The following is an 8,176-nucleotide window of genomic DNA, read 5'->3' on the forward strand; positions in this document are numbered from 1 at the left end:
ATATATTATATATATACATGTATTTATATATACATGTATTTATATATACATATATATATATATAATATATATGTGTGTATGTGTGTATGTGTGTATATGTGTATATGTGTATATATATAGATATATATATAGATATATATATATATATATATATATATATATATAAATATATTATAATATATAATACTAGGATATATCAGGTCAAATTACTCATCAAAATCTACAAAATTGATAAATCGTGATTATCCCAAGTCCCCGATAATATGAATTAGGTTCAGTTTTGATTATATCTATGAAATGGAAATTGCAATATTAAATACATTTCTAAAAAGTAAAAAATATTTTTTTTTCAATAGTATATAATGTATTTGTAAAGTTCCATACATAAAGAAAACGCAAAATTTTATTTTCTTCAACAGAAACACCTCAAATTTTATATTTCAGATCAATATGTATACTCAATTTTTATTAATGAGGCGCATTTGCACCGACTCGCAGGGGTGCCCTCTAAGCTCAGAAACGTTTCCTGCTATCCTGATTGGTTAGAATTATCCTGTCCAACCAATCAGCGATCAGAATACCTTTCGGAGCTAAAAGGGCACGCCTGCGAGTCCGTGCAAATCTGCCTTACTAAAAGTATTGACTATAGTCAATGTATTTATACCTTGAGGAACCTTTTACCCATTTTTATATCTCTTCCATCTTTTACTCGACTTCATTTTTCCCATAGATTTTTAATTCATCTTACTCTTCTCTTTTTTGTATTCACTTCAGTCTTATAGAGTTCTATCCTTCAGCTTTATGTTATTCTTTTATTATTACTTTTTATGAGGACTTCCATTCCTGCCTTGATCTTTTTACACCTTATATTAATTACTAAAGGTTTTCCCCATAAACGAAAACCCAATATATATATATATATATATACTATATATATATATATATATAGTATATACAGTATATACATATATATACATACATATATATGTATATATATACAAATATATTATACATATCGTATATATATACCACACAATATATATACATAAATATATTATATATATATATATATATATATACATATACATATATATTTTACAAATTAAATTTAGTAAATAATTTAAAGAAAAAAATATTACCCCTGAATAAAAGACAGAATTTGCATCGACCTAAAAGGAGTCTCTCTCTCTCTCTCTCTCTCTCTCTCTCTCTCTCTCTCTCTCTCTATAACCTTCACCAGATGGTCACTGGAAAGTTGAAACGAAGGTCGGGATCAACAAAGAAAACAAACAAACTATTGCGGTAACAATGTTTTTGTTTCCATTTGGGGCATAGGAAATTAAATGCTCTCTCTCTCTCTCTCTCTCTCTCTCTCTCTCTCTCTCTCTCTCACACACAAACACAAATACGAACATAGATAAAATGAGAACAATTTCTGCATAGGTTTCCAAGCGAAAAAAATAAAAATAATAATAATAATAAAAAAAATAATACTAATAATAATTATAATAATAATTCTAAAATAAATTTTCTTAATTCAGTGAATACAAAATAAATGATAGATATACGTAATATTAAATATAAAAAACTTAAAACATATACAGGCCCCCACTGAGAGAGAGAGAGAGAGAGAGAGAGAGAGAGAGAGAGAGAGAGAGAGAGAATACAAGTATTCTGGATATCTCGGACTTTTTAGTCCATTCTCCATCTGCTCTTAGGTAGAGCGAATTTAAAACGAGAGAGAGAGAGAGAGAGAGAGAGAGAGAGAGAGAGAGAGAGAGAGCCGCCCCAAACATCCAGACTTCACTCTCACCAACTAATTTACAACCACCTCGTAAACAGACCAGTTTCAGACAACAACGTCATCGAATCTCAAGAGGATAAAAAATGAAATAAATCTCTTTATAAAACTAAATCTACTATCTTATAAATGTACAATTTACGAACATAAAACAATTATGATTCAAGATATATAAATATCATATTGATAACATATGATAAATATGATATATGTAAAATGACTGTAAAAACATGTGACAAAACCTTTTTTTTTTAAATCTTGGTAGACGAAAAAGAATTGTAAAATTCTTCAGGGTGAAATAGTAAAATCATCGGACAGTCCAGGTGAATTATCTATAATTTAAAATCATTAATAATAAATGCAATAATTAATTGTAAAACCAAATAAAAAATGAACAAAAGAGAGAGAATGAAACCTTTGCGTATCCCCCACCACCACCACCAAAAAAAAAAAAAAAAAAAAAAAAAAAATACTAGGACACTTTCGCCTTAGTCTTGGAGCCCCGATTAACCTATACTTGTGAGTCTCTCTCTCTCCTCTCCTCTCTCTCTCTCTCTCTCTCTCTCTCTCTCCAATAGTCTTAAAACGTCTCATTTGTTTTCGTATGGGAATCTGTTAACTGGATGCTCTCTCTCTCTCTCTCTCTCTCTCTCTCTCTCTCTCTCTCTCTCTCTCTCAATAGTCTTAAAACATCAAATCTATTTTCGAATGGGAATCTGTTAACTGGATGCTCTCTCTCTCACTCTCTCTCTCTCTCCTCTCTCTCTCTCTCTCTCTCTCTCTCTCTCTCTTCCAATAGTCTAAAACGTCTCATTTGTTTTCGTATGAGAATCTTAACTGGATGCTCAGAATCAACTCTCTCTCTCTCTCTCTCTCTCCTCTCTCTCTCTCTCTCTCTCTCTTTACGATCCCAGGGGTATACCTACCTCCCGACCACCTGAACACATAATCAGTAGCGTCTCCTCCAAAACCCAAGGCATAAAACAGTCCACCTTTATTTTTATGAGCTTTTGAACGTTTCCAGACCCTAAAAGTACTCTTGCTTGAATGAAATCACAAGTGATTGAAGAAGCTTTAACGAGGAGGAGATACATCAAGAATAATTCTGATGAGATGAAAATTTATCTTCATTTTTCTTTTAATCAAAACTGATGTAGTTATTAGTTGATAAAAATGGTGAGTGGATAAAATTTTTTTTCGATGTTTCATTTAATTGTTGAATCAATACACAAAAAAGTTAACACTTTCGCTTTCTTTGGAAATATCAAAATGATTATATGAAGAGACGTTAATTTTTTAAAATTAAAACTGATGCTCGCGTCATTATGTAATTATTAGATGATAAAGGATTGGATTAAATATTTTTTTCAATATTTCATTTTATTGCCTGAATAATATACAAAAAGATAACACTATTTTACTTTCTTTCGAAATATTAAAGTAAGGAAAATGATATTTTTTTTTTTTTTAGTCAAAACTGATGCTAGCACCAATAAGTAATTATGATAAAGGAAGGGAATGAATAAAATATTTTGTTAGATGTTTCATTTAATTGCAAAATCAATGCAAAAAAAAGGTGAGACTATTTTGCTGTCTTTTCAAAAAATTCAAGATAATTATAATTATTAAAATTATTTACCAAGGTCACGATCAAATCGGAATAAACTCTATGATTTTGGTGATTTAAAAACACAATGAAGAACATCCTATATATCTATTACCTTTAAATGCTTGAATTTAATATCAAGGTTGTGGTGGCTGATGCGGTAACGCCAGAGGTTCAAGTCCCGCTTAAACTTAGTTTCTTTGGTCGCAGCAACCTCACCATCCTTGTGAGCTAAGGATGGGGGAGGGGGGTTTTGAGGGAGCCTATAGGTCCCCTCTACTAAGTCCTCCGCTGCCATTGCCTGGCCCTCCTTGGTCCCTAGCTTGAGTGGAGAGGGGGCCTTGGGTGCTGATCATTATTATATAGTCCGTCTCTAGAGCATTGTCCTGCTTGATAGGGCAATGTCACTGTCCCTTGCCTCTGCCATTCATGAGTGGCATTTATAACCTTTTATACTCAAACATATAAACATAACCATTGCTTAAGCTATATTACTTTATAAATATATCTCCAGCTACACATATGATCCAAAAATCATTATCAATACATTCTTTCTCAAAAAAAAAAAAAAAAAAAAAAAAAAAAACAAGAAAAAAAAGTTAATTTTCCGACGAAATCGCACCGGATCAAACTTATCTCTACCTGGTAAAAAAATAAATATTCTTCGTCACGACTCATAATTGATAACTATCCTTCTTTATTCCTTTTTAATCCTTCCACCATAATTATCCACCCGCTTATCGTATCTCTTCATCAGAATCATCAGCAATATTCGACAGGCACCCGTGTGGTAAAAGGCTCTATAAAATTCGATTCAAAAATCGTATCAAGCACCTTAATATTCCAAAGCTTTACATAAGTGGATTAAATTATCTCTTCTATATAGTAAAGTGCAAGTCTCTCTCTCTCTCTCTCTCTCTCTCTCCCTCTCCTCTCTCTCTCTCTCATGGAGAATGGACTAAAAAGTCCGAGACATCCAAAATACTTGTAATTCTTTCTCTTTCTCTTTCTCTTTCTCTTTCTCTCTCTCTCTCTCTCTCTCTCTCTCTCTCTCTCTCTCTCTCTCTCTCTCTCTCTATATATATATATAATATATATATATTCGGTCACACCCTGGTAAGTGGGGAAGCGTGTGCACGTGTGTGCATATCTATCTAAATATTTGGCCGTCATTTTTGACGGGTCACGTACACTTATGAAACAATCACCGAAAATCATTGACTGATTCTGAGAATGCATTAACAGTAAAAAAAAAATCTATTACTATTTAAAAAAAGTAAAAAAAAAAATTCTTCATTTTTCTTTGATGAGAAAGTTCACGACTCCACTAGTCCAACCCCACAGTGTGTTTACCATCTATATCTATTCCGATCTTCTTCTCTGGTATCTTGTATACCCTGACAACGTTCCTAAATCATTCCTTTTCACCGGACCGATGCTCGTGCGTCCCCTGTCTTCTTCGTATGAGTCGGGACACCGCGCATTTCATTTATCACATTCCAACACCACTGCGCTTACGGGAGATAATGTTTCTCTGGGCAGACATTTTCCCATGCTAGTGTAGGAGTGTACGCATGGATTTTATATCCGTGTAATTGTATGATTATATATATATATATATATATAGTATATATATATATATATTTTATTATATATGTGTGTGTGTGTCTAAGGAGTTTTACAGAGCTAAATATCAAAACATATGCGTATACTAATATATACTGTATATATATAATATATATATATACATATATATATACATTATATATATATATCATACATAGCATATATATGTGTGTATAATATATATATATATATATATATATACATATATAGCCTATATAAATACATATACGCATATACATATTTATAAATATATATCGTATATATATATGTATATATATATATATATATATATATATATTGATACACACACACACAAACCACACACACATAAATATATATATATATATATATACGTTATTATAATTTATATAAAAACCATAATGTTCAATAAATTATAGTTTTACAAAGTTACATATCAAAGGAATATCATTTGATAGAAACTAACTATTATCAGTCTTCAGGCCCCCTGGGTACACAAGATGACATGAAACTGAAAATACGTTGACCTAATTTTTTCATATATTTGAAACTAGTTTAATGATAAAGTAAACAGACAGAGAAAATATTCAGATGATTATATTTATTATTATGATTATAATAATAAAAATAATAATAATAATAATAATAATAATTAATAATAATAATGGTTATTATTATAATTATCATTATTATAATTATCATCATTATAACTATCATTATTATAATTATAATTATAATAATAATAATAATAATAATAATAATCATTATTATTATTATTAATTATTATTATTAACTAAACTACAACACTAGTTGGAAAGTGAGGATAATTTTTCAAGTAACAAAATTGTAAACAGAAAACCGCTTACACCATAATCAATATCATCAATGTGTATTAAAAAGGTTTATGGTTAGTTAAAAAGGCTTTTTAACCAAGCCCCCCCCCCCCTTTCAGTTCCTCTTAAACCCCCCCCCCCCCGCCAACCTGTCGGAACACCTATCACGCAACCTCCCCCCCCCCCCCCAAGATAAGCCAGCCAGTCACCTCCAAAACTACCCTACCCGGTACCAATCAGGGACCCCTTTTCCATGCCCCTGCCCTGAGCGCTGAAGAAAGGGAGGTGGGGGAAGGAGGGAGGAAGGGGAGAACACATGCCATTAGAGAAAGTTCCAGTGATGGAAGAGAGAAGGCTTGGTCATCAAATAATAAAAAATAGCTTTTATGAAGTTAAATTTACGAGTAAATTAGTCATCATGATCTTAGTCAAAATATAAAAAGGAATAAGAGAGATTCTTGAAAAAAAAAAAAAAATGAGCGAAATATAAGAAGAAATGGGATATTCTTAAAAAGTTAGAGAAATAAGAGATAACAATAAAAACTAAAAATAAATGAGATGATTATAAAATAGAAAATAAGAAATTATCAAAAAAGTAAAAAGAAATGAGAGATTATCAAAAATAAATAGAAATGAGATTATTAAAATAAATATAAATCAAAGATACTATCAAAAATTAAATTCGTGGTACCTATATATAGCCAAGTGTAAATTGCAATAAAATCAAAACAATAATATTCTGGAAAGTAACAAAAATATAAGTAAAAGACCCAAAAAATAAATTTAAGTTCTACCAAAAAAAAAAGAAAAAAAAAATACTAAGACATTAAATCAATACACAGAAAGCAAATTAAACTCCACATCCCCAAAAATAATATAAGACTCAACAACTAACATAATAATGAAAAAAAAAAAAAACAGATGAGGGTTCCAAAAATCGACATATTAACGAAAAATAAAACAAGATCACTGGGAGTATAGGAAAGATAGATAATCAATATAAAGAATAAAAAGAAAGTGAATCGAAGAAGGTTCCAAAAATTGACCTATTAACGAAAATAAAACAAGAGCAAAGAAAGAAAGAGAAAACAAGACAAGAGCAAAGAAAGAAAGAGAGAACCACTACCAAAATCTTCTCCAGCTCATCCAGCACAGGTTCGTTCGCTCTTGGCCCTGACCGTCAGTTCTCTGTGGCTAGTGGCAGTGGATGCTGAGTGGTAGCGGCCAAGGGGCACCACCAGACCTGCTCACTCGGTGGGCACTAATGCCAATCCACCCCCCCCACAACCCCCTTCCCCCCGAATCACTTGTCTTCGGCCATTCACCTTTCTCCCAAAACTCTCTAATTCCAACGCTGAAGAAACCATTACTACTTTTGCTATTACTACCGGCGCTGCTATTGCAGTATTAGTAGGATATCCTAAGATTTACCTGGCCTGCCTCTCTCTCTCTCTCTCTCTCTCCTCTCTCTCTCTCTCTCTCTCTCTCTCTATATATATATAGTACTATAGTATATATATATTTATATATATATAAACACAAAAGAATGAGTCAAATATTTTTCGAGGTGATGTCCTCTCTCTCTCTCTCTCTCTCTCTCTCTCTCTCTCTCTCTCTCGAAATAGAATCAAATCAGATGAATCTAAGTCAGATATTTTTTTTCGAAAGAAGTGGTGCTCTCTCTCTCTCTCTCTCTCTCTCTCTCTCCTCCTCTCTCTCTCTCCCTGAAAATTTGAATGTTTCAACTCACATCTATTGTGAATTAGGTACTTTGTTGTTAATTAATTATTGGCTACACCATTACTAGATGTGTGAGAGAGAGAGAGAGAGAGAGAGAGAGAGAGAGAGAGAGGGCCATTCACAAGATATTCTCTCTCTCCCATACCCTCTTCGCTATGCCCTTTCCTCATTCATAAATTTCACAGGAGTATGCTATTTACTCATTCACACACACACACACACACACACACACCCCCACAGGCCTCCAAAACTACCCATTACATCAACATGCCAGAGGTACAAGCCAAACTCCTAGAAAGAAATCTTTCTTTCACACTACCTTTTCCCTCCTGGGGGCGACCACTTTCACTTTAAGAATTATTAGTATAATTAAATTTTGGTCTAAATTCTCCTGCTTTCTTTTATTTCAACATTCTAACGTTGAATAGTTCATATATATTACATATCTTTATTTTTCAGGTACACATTACAAAATATTTACTCATTAGAAATTTTATCATGTCCTAATAACCACCTCATACATTTTTACATTTCAAAAATAATTATTCCGATGCAATATAGTTGTATAGGCGAGGTAAAATTTTCAAAGAA

Source organism: Palaemon carinicauda, chromosome 21 (genome assembly GCF_036898095.1).
Source record: "Palaemon carinicauda isolate YSFRI2023 chromosome 21, ASM3689809v2, whole genome shotgun sequence".
Lineage (NCBI taxonomy): Eukaryota > Metazoa > Arthropoda > Malacostraca > Decapoda > Palaemonidae > Palaemon > Palaemon carinicauda.